Source organism: Mytilus trossulus, chromosome 12 (assembly GCF_036588685.1).
Source record: "Mytilus trossulus isolate FHL-02 chromosome 12, PNRI_Mtr1.1.1.hap1, whole genome shotgun sequence".
NCBI lineage: Eukaryota > Metazoa > Mollusca > Bivalvia > Mytilida > Mytilidae > Mytilus > Mytilus trossulus.
In genome coordinates this window covers 32,440,134-32,461,515 of record NC_086384.1, presented here as the reverse complement: position 1 = coordinate 32,461,515, position 21,382 = coordinate 32,440,134, and the positions used below count along the sequence as shown (strand labels likewise).

Below are 21,382 nucleotides of genomic sequence, written 5' to 3'. Positions count from 1 at the left end.
TTAACAATAGTAAAATAATATTCTGAGTAGTATAACAATTACTTACATTTCAAGATAAATTTGAGTATTCGAGTAGACCTAAAGTTTTATAACCCGTTTTTGTTTTGACCTCTTATTTATAGCTTTTGGTTTATATTTAGAACTGTATTAAATACTTTAATATATTTTAAATTTTAAAGACTGTAAAAGAACACGCTGTGGTAGTATTTAGGAAAGGACTTCCCAAATTATAGAAATAACTTTTCTACATCTTTGGTCTATTACCTAGACACACCTAGTGTCAGTAAAAACTGAATACTATATTAATTGTGAGCCTTACATTAGCTACTGGTCTGAAGACAAACCATAATTTGAACTTAAATGATATGTATAAATTAATTATTTACGATACAAAGGTAACATATATTTTTCCTTCTTCAAAAATATTTATTTATACTCCGAATTTTTCCAAGATAATTTAAGGCTATTTATAAAAAGTGATAACCTATAAAGATCATATATTACAACTTTAATTTACTTAAATATTAAACTAATAACAAAATTAAATAAGGACAAGGGAGATAACTATTCTTTATCTTATAGCAAAATTGTTACAAAGACAAAAGAAAAATTAAAAGATAAGATTTTGAAAACAGTTTGGAATATATGAAGGATAAAATAAAGACATTAAGTGATAAGTATCCCCTGAAATGTGACAATTGATTGAATAGGTATTGACATTCACAATTTTGGCAGTGATCTGTATCAGGATTTGATGTTGATCTTTGAATGATTTGTAATTTAGAAAGTTTCCCGTTTAATAAATGCTTATAACTTGGAGAGTAACATTTAAATCATATGGATAATTTGACTTGAATGACGATTATTACCAGCATGAATCAATCTGTAAATGGATTTCATGTTGATCTTTAAAAAATTGTAAATTAGAAACTTTCCTACATAAAAAATGCTATTCGTATGTGACGTCATTATTTCACCTTGTACACAAAGCCATGTTTTGATTAACACAAAATATGTTTGACACATAAACACAAACTTTCTTTAAACATTCTCACTATTTTCATGTTTATCCTAGTAAAATAAATTTATTATACCCCCGCTTTAAAAAAGGGGGGGGGGGGGGTACACTGTTTTACCTCTGTCTGTCCTTCGGTCAGTCAGTCCGTCCGTCCCATGAATATTTTTCGTCGCATTTTTCTCAGGAACTACAATACAAGGATTTATGAAATTTGGTTTCAGGGTTTATCTAAGTCAGCTATACCGTGTGATGCGTTTTCAGATTGATCACTCGACAACTTCCTGTTTACCGAACACTTGTATGATTTTACACATGATAGCCAAGTTGAAAATTTCCGTCACATTTTTCTCAGGAACTACAATACAAGGATTTCTGAAATTTAGTTTCAGGGTTCATCTAAGTCAGCTATACCGTGTGATGCGTTTTCAGGTTGATCACTCGACAACTTCCTGTTTACCGAACACTTGTATGATTTTACACATGATAGCCAAGTTGAAATTTTCGTCACATTTTTCGCAGGAACTACAATACAAGGATTTCTGAAATTTGGTTTCAGGGTTTATCTAAGTCAGCTATACCGTGTGATGCGTTTTCAGGTTGATCACTCGACAACTTCCTGTTTACCGAACACTTGTATGATTTTACACATGATAGCCAAGTTGAAATTTTCGTCACATTTTTCGCAGGAACTACAATACAAGGATTTCTGAAATTTGGTTTCAGGGTTTATCTAAGTCAGCTTTACCGTGTCATGCGTTTTCAGATTGATCACTCGACAACTTCCTGTTTACCGAACACTTGTATGATTTTACACATGATAGCCAAGTTGAAAATGTTCGTCACATTTTTCTCAGGAACTACAATACAAGGATTTCTGAAATTTGGTTTCAGGGTTTATATAAGTCAGCTTTACCGTGTGATGCGTTTTCAGATTCATCACTCGACAACTTCCTGTTTACCGAACACTTCCATATTTTTACACTATTAATATTATCCACTTGCGGCGGGGGTATCATCAGTGAGCAGTAGCTCGCAGTTTCACTTGTTTTAGCTGCTTACATAAAATGTTATGATATATTGTTATTAAAACATCATAAATTAACTCTGCTATTATTTTTTAAACTTATTTAATATGGAAATATTCATAATGCATGGGGAGGAAACAGGAATAGCCAAACATTCCTAAGACATTTTCGTATGCTTTGACCTATAAAAGTACTGTATGTGTCCTATTCGAATCGAAATAATTCCTCCATGGAATGCTCTATGCACTTTTTAAAATGGGTTGGCATTATTTTTGATCATATTTTACACCTTGCTAACACTCAGGGTAAAATACCAACAAATATAATGCCTACCCATGTTAAAATGTGCATAGAGCAGGACAGGAAGAAATTAATTCCTAAATATAAACTTGGAGAGTTACATTTAAAAAATCATATCGATAAATTTGCCTTAAATGACAACTTTTACCACCAGGAAAAGATCTGTTAAGGGATTTGATGTTGATCTTTGAATGATTGGTAAATAAGAAATTTTCCAATTTAATAATAACATGAACAGTACATGTACCAATTTTTCAACACCAGATGTGTATTTCGACAATCAATGTCTCTTCAGTGATGCTTTAGCCAAAATTATTGGAAAACCCAAAGCTTCTTATAACAAACTCAATTTTCAAACCGTTGCACTTTTGCAGACATTGCTAGGAGATTGTTTCAAACAGAAATAGTTTAACAGATGTATTGATATTTATTAAAATTTGCATATGGTCAATTTCTACCTAATTCAGCTCAAATGCTAATTACTTGGAGAGTCAAATTTGCCTGGAGAAAAAGTTTTTTTACCTGGAGATAAAGATTTATAGTTGAACTTGATTTTGATCTTTGGATAATTTGTAAATTAGAAACTTCCATTTAGTAAATGTTAATAACTTTGAGAGTAACATTTAAATGATGAACAAATTAGCTGTTAATAATGATTTTTGCCAATTTTCTGAATTTTGGCTTTTTTTTTGAAAATCATTATACAAGAGATAAACTTTAAATGGCAGAAATGATCAGCGAATAGTCTCTATGGCTGAAAATGTCAGTTACCTACTTATAAATAATTATAAGTGTTTGGTTGAAAGTATTGAAGATGGAGAAAAACTGTAGAAGCAAATATTTTGGTTTATTTGTATTTGTTTCTCTTCTTGTTTCAAATATAATAAGTGCAAGGACACTTGCTGATATGTCAGTTTTCTACTGTTGTTTAAAGATACCATTAAAATGTGTACAATTTTACGGCGTTTGATAATTGAATTCCTTTTAAAACTAGATATAGATTAAACTGATAAGGTTATTATCATATGAAGGACAAAATAGAGACAAAAACAGATCACCTATTAAAGTGTTCGTGAAGTTTTCAATATTCCATGAAATGTGACAATTGATTTGATATTGACATTCAAAATTTTTGCAATGATCTGTAAAAGAGAATTGATGGTTGATCTTTGGATAATTTGTAAAGCAGAAAATCTCCTTTTTAATAAATGCTAATAACTTAAACAGTAACTTTATATCAAAAAGGCTTTTTTTTTATATAAATTTATTGTATATGACTAAACTCTGAAGGTTAAAAATAAGTACTTGATCTGTTGGCAAATGACCTTGCTAAAACAGCAATGACTATTTCATCTGATTGATATTTAACATGTTTAATGAGGTAGAAAGATTTGATTCGCAATCTTAATATATGACTGTTTTAATGTATATGTTAGTGGCAATAGGTGAAATTAGGCATTAAGCTAAACTACAAGGCAATAAGCTAACGCCTAGGCAGTAAGTCTAATGCCTAAATGATGTTTGGCATTAGTCTTAAACCCTAGGATTTAAGCTAAAAAAATGTGTGCAGGCATTAAGCTTATTGCATAAAATATAAATGTGAGCAAATCAAGATATTTATTCATTTATTTTTTTTACATGTGTTACATAATACCATTAGGAGAACTGAAGTTTAAAATATCATCTACCGGAAATAAAATCACTAATTAAATTTGTTATCCTTTACATCAAAAATCATCAAGTAATACCGTAAAAAATATGATAACTTGATAGAAATTTGAGTTAAAATCATTTGTTATCAAAATTGTGAAACTGCGTTTGCACTGTCTCCTGTTTATCGTGCATCTGCACCAGCTACTTAAACATTTTGATTTAAATGCGTATTTGAAAATGACGATGACTGATGGGTTGCTGCCACACGAACACAACTTGTTTCACAATTGATTTCGTATTCTAGAATTCAATTTTGCCTACAGATGCTCATCTCATGAGATGCCTATCTCATTTGATCCAAATGTTCCTAGGAGTTTTCCAAATGTTGAAGCTACAGCAGCATTGCCCGTATCATTGAACTGAATGAATTAAATTCATTGAAATATCGATAAAACAATATTTGTAGAATAATTAGTTATTTGCAATTACTTACAGTGGAATACAAAATGAATCCGTGTTGCATATGAATGGTGATTTTGAACGGTCTTTGTGGCATTGATCTGCATCTGATTCTTCGTAAGTGCAGATCCTGGATTTTTTTAAAAGAGGGAAAAGGGGCGAGAAAGTCAGTTTTGATGCCAGTTGACCACTTCGTTGCTTCATTGTCCCTCATCCATTCAGTTAGCATGTCATTGATATCTCCATTCGATCGCTCTACCCTGTGCTCAGGAAAGTCTTGGCTTCCCATGAACAACAAGTTCTGAACACATTAATTTTAACTCGGATATGACCAATGCTGTGAATTCTGGACCATTGTCACTTTGCAGTTTACAGGGCGCACCAAAAAGTGTGATTTAATTCAAAATCCTTCAAATCAAAATACCATAGAATTATCTAGGAAGACATAAATTTTTAAATTTACCTCATCATTCTTGTTGACCTTAGCTATCAAACTCTCAAAATCTCCAATGGTAAAAATTTCATACCTTTTAATACGACCGCAAAAAAAATTGCGTCGTATAATGGTATCATGTCGTCGTCGTCGTCGTCCGAAGACACATTTACTTTCCGGACAAAAACTTTAGATTAAGTGAATGGATCTCTATACATTTTTACCAGAAGGTTTAATACCACTAAAGGAAGGTTAGGATTGATTTTTTTTAAGTAAGTGTATTAATCTCTCTGAAATTCCACCACAAGTTTCCATACCATGAAGGGATGGTTAGTTATGACTTTGGGGGTTATGGCTCAAAATTTTTTGGAATCAGGGACAAAAAAAAAGGCGAAATTAGGGTAAACAAAGGGGAAAAACTAGGTTTTCCGGACAATTACTTTAGATTAAGTTAATGGATCACTATAAAGTTTTACCAGAAGGTTTAATACCACTAAAGGAAAGTAGGGATTGATTTTGGGGGTTATGGTCCAAAAAGTTTAGGAATAAGGGGTCCAAAAGGGGGCCCAAAATAAGCATTTTTGTAGTTTTCAAACAATAACTTGTGTTTAAGTGGATGAATATCTCTGAATTATACCACAAGTGTCCATACCATTAAGGGATGGTTAGTAATAAGTTTGGGGGTTATTGCAAAAAAAAGGGGTGATAGTTTTCCAAAAAAATTCTGAGTTTCTCAAATTCCACATTTTTGAAAAGTTTGAAGAAGAAATCTTTAATTGCACAATATTGCATAATAGATTTGTAAGATCTTGACATTTGTTTTGTGTCAGAAACTCATATTATGTCAAGAATTTGATCACAATCCAAATTCAGAGCTGTATTAAGCTTGAATGTTGTGTCCATACTTGCCCCAACTGTTCAGAGTGCGACCTCTGTGGTCGTATAAAGCTGCGCCCTGCGGAGCACCTGGTTAGATTATAGTAAGCTTTTTTGCTTTCTTTTCTAATGATTCCAAAATTTTTGCCAAAACATCATGGTACTTTTCTCTAGGGCACATGGTGTGAGCAAATAAGCATATCTCAATTTTGTCTACTTTTGAGCAGTTCAAACCAGCTCGACTAGTTAAGTGTAAACATTTTGAAATAATAATAGAATCTCACCCCTTTCCTTTTCAATTGGATACAATTACTTTTTTTTAAATCTTTTTTATTCTTTTGTAATACCACAAAAAAAACTGTATCTAATGCTGTTTTGAATATGAAAAACACTAAAATTTGAAGATCTGTCAAATGAATGTATATTAAGATAAGGGACGACATCAAAAGTTCAATGTAGGATAAAGAAATTACAGATGGGTGCACTCCTAACCTGTACAGCAAGTTAACTTGATAACCAGTCATTTGGACTGGTCAAAGTTAACCTGTGACCGAATATAGGACTGCTCTGACCAGTCCTAGGACCAAAATCTAGTTAACTTGAAAAGCGGACTTGGTCCTAGGACTGTTTTTATGTCTGCCAAAAAGTTAACTTGGAAATAGGTCCGCTATTGATATAAGTTGGACCTGTTTCCAAGTTAACTTCGAACCAGTCCTGTCATAAGTTAACATAAGTTAACTTCGGAACCAGTCCTGTCATAAAGTTAACATAAGTTAACTTGGAAACCGGTCCTGCCACAAAGTTAACTTATGCTTGGACAAATTCGATCAAAACCAGACCTGTTCCCAAGTTAACTTTTGACTGGTCTGCTCAACACTAAGTTAACTTGTAACCAGGACCGCTCTTCGCAAGTTAACTTGTAACCAGGACCGCTCTTCGCATAAATTTAAAATACCAGCATGTCCTCATTTTATTCAAAATATTGATACGTAACAAAATTTCAGTAGTTTTGATACCTCCAGTTGACTTGTACAACAAAATTATTTGACCGCATCCACCAAAACTGACCATATATGCACTTTAATTTGTTAATCTATATACCCACATAGTAAATCAGCCATATTTTTTATGTCAGGATTCAATGTATAATACAATCATGACAATGGACAGCAATATTGCAATATAATAACAACAAATTTTTGTTCGCATAAATTTAGGATACCAGCATGTCCTCATTTTATTCAAAATATTGATACCTAACAAAATTTTAGTAGTTTTGATACCTCCAGTTGACTTGTACAACAAAATTATTTGACCCCATCCACCAAAACTGACCATATGTGCACTTTAATTTGTAAATCTATAAACCAGCATAGTAAATCAGCCTTATTTTTAATGTCAGGATTTAATGTATAATACAATCATGACAATGGACAGCAATATTGCAATATAATAACAACAAATTTTTGTTAACATAAATTAAGGGTGCCAGCATGTGATCTTTTTACTTAAAATACTGATACGTAACAAAATTTCAGTAGTTTTGATGCCTCCAGTTGACTTGTACAACAAAATTATTTGACCGCATCCACCAAAACTGACCATATATTCACTTTAATTTGTAAATCTATATACCTGCATAGTAAATCAGCCATATTTTTTTATGTCAGGATTCAATGTATAATACAATCATGTAAATGGATAGCAAAATTGCAATATAATAACAAAAAAATTGGTTCGCATAAATTTAGCATACCAGCATGTTCTCATTTTATTCAAAATATTGATACGTAACAAAATTTCAGTAGTTTTGATACCTCCAGCTGACTTGTACAACACAATTATTTGACCGCATTACCAAAACTGACCATATGTGCACTTTAATTTGTAAATCTATATACACCATGACATACCCGCATAGTATTAATCAGCCATATTTTTTTATGTCAGGAATCAATGTATAATACAATCATGACAATGGACAGCAATATTGCAATATAATAACAACAAATTTTTGTTCACATAAATTTAGAATTCCAGCATGTTCTCATTTTATTCAAAATATTGATACGTAACACAATTTCAGTAGTTTTGATACCTCCTGCTGACTTGTACAACAAAATTATTTGACTGCATCCACCAAAACTGACCATTTGTTCACTTTAATTTGAAAATCTATATACCCGCATAGTAAATCAGCCATATTTTTAATGTCAGGATTTAATGTATAATACAATCATGACAATGGACAGCAATATTGCAATATAATAACAACAAATTTTTAGTTCACATAAATTTAGGATACCAGCATGTCCTCTTTTCATTCAAAATATTGATATGTAACAAAATTTCAGTAGTTTTGATACCTCCAGCTGACTTGTACAACAAAATTATTTGACCGCGAATCCACCAAAACTGACCATATGTGCACTTTAATTTGAAAATCTATATACCCGGACAGTAAATCAGTCTTTTTTTTTATATCAGGATTTAATGTATAATACAATCATGACAATGGACAGCAATATTGCAATTTAATAACAACAAATTTTTGTTCGCATAAATTTAGGATACCAGCGTGTCCTCCTTTTATTCAAAATATTGATACGTAACAAAATTTCAGTAGTTTGAATACCTCATGCTGACTTGGAAAACAAAACAATTTGACCAAAACTGATCATATGTGCACTTTTATTTGCAAATCTATATACCCGCATACCATTATACCGAGCGCCTTAATGTCTTCTCCTGGCGCTCCTGTTCACATTTTAGTAGGACCGTTAATGTACACATAATCAATAATATTGGAAAACTATTAATGCAAAAAATATTCTGAATAAATTGAGAAATGTCAGAATTTCATCTCTTTATTCACAATAACAGTCACATCATATATAGGAGTTCATGATGGTGTACGTGTAAAACAAAACTATTATGCCACATCATCAAAGTACCAACACTGACATGTCTGAATTCATTTGTACTATTTAAAATGATTTAATAAAAAAAAGTATACGAGGTTCTCTTCTTGGAATCTATTATGTCGGTTGATTGATTTTGTTTATAGTTAAACGTCAAGTGGCAACTATTTCATTAAAGTGCGCATTGAGTATAGTTTTAGGACATCCCATATAAATATCGGCAATGACAAATCTCTCAATAAATCTGACGAAATTTGACGAGATTGTTGATAGTTTTACCACACCGTATGCTTACGGACACAGTACAATTTCTGTTATAATATTCTGCGGGAAATAGAATAGTAAATCCAATGCAAACAAGTTGAATATCAATGAAATATCCATGCAAGTATAAATTTATGCATAAAGTAAAATTTAGGAAGGGACAGGTAAACAACGGGGAACGAAGTAACGTAGACAATGTTGCCGATATCCCGTGATATAAGAATATTGTTCCGATGCGTTGGATAACCTTTCTATCCGCCTTCTAATAAAAAAAAAACTCTGTGTGATCGTATAGCCATTTTTTATTTATATAAGAATATATGTATATCAAAGAGAGCATTTGTATAATATCTAGTAGAGTCTAGCGAGTAAATAATAAATGATATCTGTGGAAAAACAATGCGAATGTTGTTTACATATTTTAATGAAAGCTCAGGTCTGATATGAAAACTCTTATAACGATAATCTGTCATATGTCCTCAGGTCTGGTCAATAGCAGACTTGTCCACAGGTCTGGTCAAAAGCAGACCTGTCCTCAGCTCTGATCAGGAGCAGACCTGTCCACATGTCTGGTCTGAGGCAGACCTGTCCTCAGGACTGGTCAAAAGCAGACTTGTCCACAGGTCTGGTCTGTGGCAGACCTGTCCTCAGGACTGGTCAAAAGCAGACTTGTCCATAGGTCTGGTCTGGAGCAGACTTGTCGATAGGTCTGCAGCAGTCCTAAAAAAGCAGACCGTAGATCTGGTCCACCAACGACGAAGTTAACTTGCTTGACTGCTTAAAAATTCTCAAGTTAACTTAGAAAGCAGTCAACAAGTTAACTCGAAGTTAACTTTTGTTAAGGTTAGGACCGCACCCATCTGTAATTCACATAGTTTTTTCACTGACCCCCCACCCCCCTCTTAACTTAATTTGGGAAAAATTGATTTACCAATAGGAATATATGTAAAAATCGATTTTAGATATACGAAACTTGCAGAATTTTAACCCCCCCCCCACCCCCCCCCCCCCCCCCAATTCCAAACTATTTGATTTAAGTTTTTTTATCCTACATCGATCTTTTGATGTCGTCCCTAAGAATATAATTAAGAAACTCCTTTATATCAACAATAAATCACCGAATATACATAAATTCCAGATTTCACTTATTGCCTTAATTTATGTTTTGCAATAGGTTGAATACTCATCATCAGATTTCAGGAAATAAGCTTAATGCCTCAAAATTTCAGGCAAAAACTTAATGCCTAGGCGTTAGCTTATTGCCTAGGATTTAAGCTTAATGCCTAACTTCACTTATTGCCGCTAACATATATATGACTGTTTTAATATATATATGACTGTTTTAATAGTCTTAAGTATGCATCTTACTTTTGTTAGTAGTGTTTGACCTCATTATTAGCTCACCCGACCTTGTGGACCATTACTTGGCATTTTTGATTGTCATCAATCATCCATTATCCATACTTGTAATTTTTTCCCTAAATCTTCTATAAAATTACTCTATCATATCAACGAAACTTTTGCTAAAATAAGAAAATAATCCTACGATAAATGGGTTGTAAAAAGTATAGTTTATGCAAAACACATAACTAACAGTGTTTGATGATGACCCATCCATAGGATCATCATCATATACTGTTAATCATAGCTATTTTGTGCATTTTTCCTTTGATCTTTTTTTGTGATATTTTACATATCATACTCCCTGCTTGAGGTGGAAAATTATCACTAGAAACTAAGGAGACACAGAGTGTTGCTAATGAAATTGACAACGTTGACACAGATAAAATAGCGATAAACAGATTATCATTGGTCATCTCAACTCGATTGCTTTTCTCGCTTTCGCCGTACAGGCTCAAGCGAGAAAATCGCTCTCGTTGAGATGATCAACGATAATCTGTAATTTATATTTTGGCATACTATATTTTTTATTTGTCATAATTTTTTCCTAGTGATACACATAATTCATATGGCTTCCACTAACAAAAGTTCCATTTGGAGTTACTGTGGTTAGATAGCCCTTATGTGAGGGTGGTAAAGGGTTATTTTCGTGTAATGTGTTTTGCCATTTTTATTCCACGTGTAGCTGTGAAACAAAGTTTGTTATTCACTGTGTTTCGTGAAATCGGTAAAAAGATCAACGTGCAAGAAATTTTTGATTGTTAGTTCATCCGAAAAATGGCATTTTTATTTTTATGTCCCTCTTATGTCAGTATACCATTACTCTCAATGAATGGTTTCACTTTAGCAATCACCGTCAAATTTTTATTGTTGCTATAACGGCCCGTTTTTCTACCTTGAACATATTCTGCCAATATTGAAGGCCCTTTAATTAATCGGAGGACACAATGTGTAAATTGTTTAAATATATATTAATTTAAAGGATTAATTTATATAAAAAAGAAAATGCTAATTGTTTGGTGACATATGACTCAGAAGTTAAAAAATGGTACCTAATATGGTTGCTGATCTGAAGGCCACCGTATTGGTTGTTGCAATTATGAACATGTCAAAAGACAATTTGCTGTTTTGACATTGTAATTTGTCATGATTCTTTTATTTATCTAATAAATGGGTACCGGTTAACAATAAGATTTTTTTTTCCTCACTTAAATATGATTTTTTTTTCTCGCTTTATTGAATAAATTATCTGGTGATAAAATGGTTTATACACGAGGAATCAAGCAGTTATTTTTTTGTTGCCTAAACAGCATTTTTTTCCTGCTAAAACATACACTAATAATATTGAAGGCCCTTTTAATTATCCAAGCACATAATGTGTATATTGTTTAAATATATATTACTTTAAAAGATTAATATTTATAAAAAAGAAAATGCAAATAAAGGTTTCCAGTTAAAAGTGTTAATTGAATGGTTAAGTTTCCTTCAGAAATGTGATAATGAATAAAATATAACATTTAGCAGGACAATAATCTTTAGAATATGTTTTTTAAAGAAATTTTCCAGATTTAATAAAAGTGAATGACTCACATATTAACCTTTTGATAATGAAAAATTAAAAAAAAAATTGTTTGGTGGTAGACATATTTCTATGAAGTTAAAAACTGGAACTTTTTTATAATTTGTTTGCTGATTTCAAGGCCACAGTTTTAGTTATATCAACTTGATACTGTAAATTCAGAACTAATCATGAAGTTTTCATAAATGCAATTAGTTGAGTATCACATTTTTGTTTAGGAACCAGCTTGGGTACCAAATTTCATGGATGAATGAAAACTTTCATGTATATTTAATTTCATGGTTTTGCCTAAGTTTTCATACAAACCTAATAGAAAATTTTATCATTCGTTTGAACATTCAATTTTGTAGCTCATCTGTACCCACGAAATTCACTAAAATTGGTATCCAACGAATAATAATGAATCTACAGTAACTTGTTAATGACATTGAAAGTTATAATTTGATATCATATAAAGATAATTTTCTTTTCTTCCACTAGAGTACCTGAACTACGAAGATGGCAAATTTTCCAGAAGTCGTGGAACAGGTGTGTTTGGAAACCGAGCCAAGGACACAGGGCTACCTGCTGATATCTTCAGATTTTACTTACTGTATGTCAGGCCAGAATCACAGGTAAAATTCATTCATATTCTGTATGAAGCTTTATCATCAAGTAAGAGGATATATTCTTAGTTTAGAGGGACACTGCTGTACCATAAGCCTGTTATTACTGAGCTTGTCTGTTCAATCCATGCACAAGAAACATTACAAATAAAGATCAATATTTTTTTTACAGTAATGATTTATTTTATATTTGATATACATTGTAGAAGCTAAAATTATTGCATACATTTATAATTGCAATTTTTGAAGAATGGACAAATATACACAATTAATTATTGGGAGTGCAGGAAAAGCTGCTAACAGATATATGTATCCAATATCAGAATGCAAGTTCTAAATATTGCAAAACTCAACCAGTGGCATTATTAGCATTATTAAAAACCTGGCAGTAGTTTCTAAATTTACAGTAAACAGGAACTTGTTGGAAATTTATAATTTTGGTTTATAGCAATTAGTTCAATTTAATTTAGTTATAGGTTAGACAAAGGCTGTTAAAAAAATATGAATTATGAAATGACACTTGAATACATTTTTAATGGTCACTTGTGTTAATAAATAAAGTTGTTTTAGAAGTTTGTACCGATTACATCAAAGTTATAATTTTAAAGGCTCATATTCATTGCAGGATAGCAGCTTCAGTTGGGATGATTTCTTGTTGAAAAATAACAGTGAACTTCTAAACAATCTTGGAAACTTCATTAACAGGTAAAAGAATCTGAATCTAAGACATTAAGTATGTATTCAAACCAGAAGTCAAGATGTGGAATAATTTAAAAGTAAAATCAGTGATTATCATAACATTGTAGAAAATAGAAAATCAAAAGACATAGCCCTACATTTAATAGTAAAAGAAGAAAATTACTTTATCCTATACATTAAAATTGAGAATGGAAATAGTGAATGTGTCAAAGAGACAATCACCCGACCACAGAACAGACAACAGCAGAAGGTCACCAATAGGTCTTCAATGCAGCAAGAAATTCCTGCACCCGGAGGCATCCTTCAGCTGGCCCCTAAACAAATATATATACCTGTTCTGTGATAATGAACGCCATACTAAACTCCAAATTATACACACAAAACTAAAATTAAAAATAATACAAGACTAACAAAGGCCATTGAATGCATTCAGGTTACTCAATATAGTTATTTAAAAAAACAAATACTATATGAAATGCATGATGTTCAAACAATATATAAAAAAATAAAAAAATGACAATAGGAATGGTTTTTTTTTGTTCACAAAAAAGACATTTATATATTTGATGCTAACAGTAAGATTAAAAAAAAAATTTGCTAAGGGGTTGAAGTTTCTCAGTGACAAATGTTGTGGAGTTATCCAGGAAATGAATCTTAGAGATGAAGATAAGGAGCTGTTGGCCCTTATAAACAGGGAATTACAAACATACATTGATAATATGGAACAGGCAATGTGAGTTCGAACTACATATAAGTCAAATTCTGAGGACCTGTAGGTTATTTCATCAGTTATAACACTTTAAATGGTAAGATATTTTATCTTACAAATTGACAGCAAAGCACAGTCGGTTAACAATGATCAACAATGTTAGCAGTGCAAATGCAAATTGAAAAATGTGTTCATTTTTTTTTAACAAAAAAAAGAGAGAAAAAAAGCTCTTTCAATAAAAACCTAAAACTTTCAGAGAAATACTTTAAGATAAAATGTGTTTTCAAATTAAAACATCATGCTTATGATTTTACCAACAAATCAAATTGAATTTTTTTTGCAATAAAAGTCACAGTTGCATTCCTGTATTTTAGATTGAGAGACTCCATACGTAACATAATGAGCATATCCAGATTAGGGAACTAGTTCATGCAGTCTAACAAACCATGGGTCTTAGTTAAAGGTAGCGCAGACGACAAGTAAGTTATTTACATGTGTCTATTTGTTATTATTACCAGCTAATAAACGAGAAATTGTATAATTTGGAAATCTATAGATGGATTAATGTGAACATGGACAGTAACTTGTTTTTGATTGTTATGTGTTATTTGTATTGGTTTTACAACCCAAGATGACAAAATTGATAAAATATGTTAATACTGCAATAACTATTACTTTATATAAAGAGGTTACATATAGATAAAAAATTGAGAATGGAAATGGGGAATGTGTCAAAGAGACAACAACCACACCAAAGAGCAGAAAACAGTTGAAGGCCACCAATGGGTCTTCAACACCATGAGAAAAATCCTGCACCAGGAGCCGTACTTCAGCTTGCCCCTAAACAAAAATGTTTCCCAGTTCAGTAATAATGAACGTCATACTAAAATCTGAAATATATAAATGAACTAGCTATGTTCCCTGATCCACCTTTAAGTTGTATACTCTTATCTTTAGGTCAAGATCGGGAACAGTTGTTAGTTTAGCTGTCAACATTGCCAATCTTTTGTCTGTGTTACTACAACCCTATATGCCAGAGACAAGTCAGACTATACAGACACAGTTAAACACCCCACCAGACTCTTATGTTGTGTATAGAAAGTTTGTATGCCACCTGCCACCAGGACATAAAATAGGAAAGGTAAGAAACTTTCACCTTACTTTGATATATATGTAGAGAGTTTGTATGCCACCTGCCACCAGGACATAAAATAGGAAAGGTAAGAAACTTTCACCTTACTTTGATATATATGTAGAGAGTTTGTATGCCACCTGCCACCGGGACATAAAATAGGAAAGGTAAGAAACTTTCACCTTACTTATATATAGATATAGGAAGATGGGGTATGAGTGCCAATGAGACAACTCTCCATCCAAGTAACAATTTATAAAAGTATATGTATATTTTAAGTTGTAATGTCAATTGTAGAGGACACGTCATTCAGCTGCTGTTGTGTTGATCTCAGTTACTTGTGAACAATGAGATCAAATGTAGATCTATTTGTACATAATTAGAGCAATTTTAAAAGTAGGTTATTTTATGCACTTACTCTAAGTCAGGAGCCTATTGTTCAGTGGTTGTTGTTTGTTAGTGTGGTTCATATGTGTTTTATATAGATTAGACCATTGGTTTTCCTGTTTTAATTGTTTTACACTAGTCATTTAATCACTTGGATGGAGAGTTGTCTCATTGGCACGTGCACTCACAACACATCTTCTCATTTACTGTAAATTCATTATTATTCGTTGGATATCAATTTTCGTGGATTTCGTGGGAACAGATAAACCATGAAATAAAATGTTCAACAAATAGCAAATTTTCTATAGTCTTGTATTCAGATTTCAGCAAAACCACGAAATTAAATATCCACAAATATGTAAGATTTCCTTAATCCATGAAAATTGGTACCCACGTGACGAAAATAAATGAATCCACAGTAAATGTAGTGTACTTTTGGAGTTCTCTAATCTTTATGATGCCAAAATTTTGAATGACAAGTATTGGCGGTAGAACAAAGTCTTGTCAACTTAATTTTCCTGAGAATTCATTTAGGTATAAATTTTCATTCTTTTACAATTTACTGTTTATTTCAAATTGAGAATGGAAATAGGGAATATGTTAAAAAGACAACAACACATCTAAAGAGCAGACAACAGCTGAAGGCCACCAATGGGTCTTCAACACAGCGTTATGCTATATTTCTTTATTGTGTTATCTACATAAATGAAAACATATTTTGGAAAAGGACATAGGTTGTGCTATGTTTTCTTGGGTCATATACAGTAAAACCTCACTAAACCGAACCCTTTCGGGACTTAAGATTTTGTTCGGTTTTGGCAGGTATTCGGTTTCTTCAGATTCACAATGCATAAAATGTGATATGATTAGTCTTCAGAACAAGTTTGGATTAGACAGGTTTCCGGTTTATTCAGGGTTCGGTTTAATCAGGTTTCACTATATATAGATTTAGTATGAATCATGAAGTATTTTTTTTTGCAGCCAAGTCCATTGTTCCAGAAAATAGAAGCTTGTAAAATAGAGGAATTTAAAAAGATGTTTGCTGGGCAGCCAGCACCTAAGACAAAGCCTAAAAGAGTATGTTTTCTTAGATATCAGTAGGTTGTGTCTGTGGTAAATGAGTGGGCATTATTTTGTCCTGAAAAAAAATTAACTGCACTCTTAAATTTTGTTACATTAAAAAAAATACTGATTAAATTTTGAGAAAATTATTCAACAGTACAGAATGGCATAACCCTCAAACATGACATCATTGTATGCAAGCATTGCTTAATCTACAAAAGATAAGAAGAAAGCAGTAGCTTACAGTAGTTTAATAAAATAATTTCCTTGAATTAACTTAATATAGAGATGTAGCTTCAAAGTGTATTTGTTAGACAGTGCTAAGTTAAGTTCAAAGGGAAATACTTGTTTGCATTATTGGAGCAGTATATTTCTCTATAAAGTAATGATAAAGTAAGGAATTTTTTTTTTTTTTTTTTTTTTTTTCTTTTTTTTTTTTAAATTTATCAAAGTTTTATTGCACTTTTGCTGTTAAAAATTTACTCAATCTACAGCTTCAATTAAGTATCCCTTAAATTAATCATTGAATATTTAGGGGAAAATATTCAATAAGTATATCTATAAAGTTAGTTGTATTTATTACATTCATAATAACAGTTCTACAGAGTACAATTTCATACCGGAATACGGTACGTTTCTTAACCCAAACTGTATATGATTTATTTATTGAAGCTTCACTGAACCGTGAAATTGATGATGATCCTTTATACTGACAGCATGACTTTTCAGCCGAGAGTAGAATTTCGAAATTTTTTGTTGGTTTACTCCGCGTAATTGTGAAAAGGAGTCTTAAATGAATAGGTAAGACAATTTTTTTTTTTACACATTATATAAACAACATAATTTATTCCAGTAATGGTATTTTTTTGCGATCAAACCAAAGATAAAAAAAGGATCGAAAGTACACGTGGTATAATTAACGATACATGAATGCAGTATCCAAGCATTGTATTGTGCAAACTAATAACCAAACTAATTCAGTGTAGCTATAATAGATATGATAAATTATATATAAACATGACAAAAAGAGTAGAATAGCGAATTTCACTTGATGCATATCACCTGACCGGACACATGTCATGTGCAGTCATGAACTAACTAGGTCACAGCTTGAATTTGCTTCGCAATTATAAAAATTCGAAATATTCCAAAGTTTTAAGTATGATTCTCTTATTTTTATTTTTTCTAATTTTATTTACATTAATTATGTCCCTGATTTCATTTTGGAATATTTTAAAAATATCAATGACCTTGTCTTTCTTGTCAGACCTGTAATGTGCTTTATAAATTGAAAAGTAAATTATAGTTAATAAATAGTTCATATCAAAATAATCTTCATCTTCAATTTTATAGCCAGTTACTAAACTTTCAAGACTGAATATATGCTTATCAACTTTTAATAGTGTTAAAAGCTGGTCAACTTTGTGCAAAAATTGAAAAGTAAATTATAGTTAATAAATAGTTCATATCAAAATAATCTTCATCTTCAATTTTATAGCCAGTTACTAAACTTTCAAGACTGAATATATGCTTATCAACTTTTAATAGTGTTAAAAGCTGGTCAACTTTGTGCCAACACTGAACATTATATGAACAGGAAAAAAAGAAATGTTTATAATCATCATGTTGTTACAATGGAAGCACAAACTACTCTGTACTATTTTCCATTTATCAAGTAATTCATTACAGACTAATATATAATGCATTATTTTCCATTTAAACATTTTAAATTTATTGTTTTCAAGGTAGTTAAAAATAAAGTTGAATGTAGATTTAAATTTTGTAGACATTTTTTTATGCAGAATTCTTTCTCATATTAAAATTCCTGTTGGTTTATCATTTGTAAAATTGACTTTGTAAGGAGGTGTATATTTCTTTGTTGCTTGTGTCTGGTGAAATTTCATGTTTTAGTAGCATATTTAAGTTCACTGATTTCTTTATATTGACAACAGTTTTATAAGAGCTTTCTTGTTTTAAAATATTTTGCCAGTGTTTTGGTATAGCATTTTTAACCAAAGAAAATTCTCTAATCCAATCTTGTTTGTTCTTTAGATTTTTTAGTACAGTTTTTGATGAGATGTGTCCGTTTTCATCTATTATATTATTGATGTACAAAATATTACTGCTAATCCAATTTTGAAAAAACAGACATTTCCCATTTTCTTCGATAAGATTATTTCCCCATATAAATTTGTTTTCTAACTTCAAGAAAGTTTTTTGGAGTGATAGTTTGACCTCCTTTTACTTCTACCCGAGTTTCAATTATTTTTTTATAGAATTCAGGCAAGGATTTATACTCTATTTTATTAAGCAAATTTACATTTGTTAAATTCATTCTGAATAAAAGAAAATCTTTCCCAAATTTATTAAGATAAAATCTTGGAATAATTTTCCAGTTATCGTTTTCATTTTTTATTAGTTTTGAAACCCATCTAACTTGCAAGGATTTTATAAAGGAGTCTAAATCAATCATTTTTAATCCTCCATCAAGATATGGTTTACATAATATAGAGCGTTTAATTCTATCTTTTTTTCCGCTCCATATAAAATTATATATTAAATTTTTGAACTTTTGTTTTATTTCATGGGTTATTATCATACATGATGCTGTGTATGTTAGGTTTGGTAAAATAAGGGACTTTACTACAGTAATTTTTCCTATTAATGTTAAGTTTCATTTATTCCATCCTTGAATCAATTTTTCACATTTATCCATTTGTTTCTCTGTGTTTAATTTTTGACATTCTTGATAATCGTATCCAAAATATATTCTTAGACTTTTAATGTGGTCTTGTTTCCAGTTTATATTTTCAAATTTATCTTTTGACTTTTTATATTTGCCAAGCCATAAGCCTTCTGTTTTGTTTCTATTCAGTTTGAGCCCAGAAAGGCTTCCAAAAGTTTCAATGATATTAAGGGCAATACTTATATCTATGAGTGTTTTTAAAAACAATTGAGTATCATCTGCCAGTTGACATATTTTAAGTGAGCAAGATTTTCCATCTAATTTGATTTCAAATCCTTTTAATTCTTTATTTTCTCTTAATTTAATTGCCATTACTTCAACACACAAGACAAAAATTAACGAAGATAACGGAGATCCTTGTCTAATCCCACGAAATATATTGAAGGGGGCAGACACCCATCCATTATTTAAAATACATCCTTTTATGTATGTACACATAGTTTCAACCCATTTTATGAATTCTTTTTTAAAACCAAATTTTTTTAAAGATTCAAACATAAAGCACCACTCAAGTGAGTCGAAAGCTTTAGTAAAGTCTAAAAATAAAATTGCGCCATCTACATTAATTTTTTAGGAATAATCAATAATGTCTTGCATTTGTCTTATGTTAAAACCTATGTATTTATTTTTTATGTAACCTTTTGATCAGAGTGAATGATTTTTGGTAGTACTGATTTTAGTCGTTGCGCTAAGGCATAAGCTAGTAATTTAACGTCATAGTTTAATAATGTAATAGGTCTATAGTTATCAAGGGAGAGGGGATCATTTTTTTTTAAACAAAAGAGATATGGCTCCAATTTTTTGGGAGTTTGTTAATTCTCCTTTTTTATAGCAATAGTTGAAAACTGGTACTATGAAATCTTTAATCTGTTCCCAAAATTTTCTATAAAACTCAACATTCAGTCCGTCCTGCGCTGGGGCCTTGTTTAATTTCATCTTAAATATAGCCTTTGTGCATTCACTTATAGTAATTTTTCCCACGCATGTATTACTTTCAGATTCATTTAATATTTTACTTTCTTTGATAGTTTCGAAGTATTGTTTTACCTTTTCTGTATCGGGTTTTGTTGAAATATATAATTTAGTATAATAATTAACTTCCAAATTTAGTATTTTGTTTTGGTCATATGTTACTTGATTATTTTCATCATACAGTTGAGTTATAGTTTTTTTTTACTTCGCCGTGTTTTTTCTAGACCAAGAAAAAAAGATGTGTTTTTCTCCCCTTCTTCTAGCCATTTTACGCGTGATCTAATTTGATTTCCTTTAATTTTTTCATTATATAAACTTGCCAATTGTTTTTCAATGTTTTCTTTTAGGTTGACTTTCTTCTCATTTATATAATTATCACAATCAATTTCTTCAGATAGGGTTTTCAATGTATTTTCTAAGATTTCAATAGTATCTTTTTTATATTCGCTTTTAATTTACAGTATTGTATGGTATAACCCCTTACCTCAACTTTCAAGTTATCCCATAAAATATCTAGGTTGAGAGATGTTTCTGATTTTGTTTTATATTTATCAATCAATTTTTAAATAAGTTTTTGATACTGTTCATCATCCAGGATGCTGCTATTTAATTTCCAGTAACCTCACCCTTTTGAGTTCCTATTCATGTTGATTTTTAATGAAACAGCGTAATGATCAGTGTGTTGTAGAACTATTGGTCTTATGTCGCATGTAATGTAATTTTTATTAACTTCATCACTTACTAAAATGTAATCAATTCTTGTAGATTCTCCAGACATCACTTAGTTTAAGATTATTGATTAACATTTTAAGGTTATGAACTGGTTTATCAATTTTTTTATTTCCTACTTTTTTCTTTGTATATCTTATTGAAGTCACCCCCAATTATTAACTGGCCAATACTGTGATTTTCAATTAATTGTTTTACTGATTTAAAAAAGGTGTTTCTTATTTTACATTAATTAGGTGCATATAGGTTCACTAATGTATATATATTGTCATCTATTTCTATATTAACTAATATGAATCTACCTTCTGAATCCTTATATTGGTCAATAATCTTAAAGTTTAATCTGCTTTTTATCCATATGACAACCCCTCTTGCATTACTTAACCAGTTACTAAAGATTACTTCACCTTTG

General features: G+C 31.0%; 1 pseudogene; it reads left to right on the top strand.

The window, feature by feature from the left end:
• Positions 1-21,382, top strand: part of LOC134692372 (methionine--tRNA ligase, cytoplasmic-like) — a 147,514-nt pseudogene that overhangs the window by 31,624 nt on the left and 94,508 nt on the right.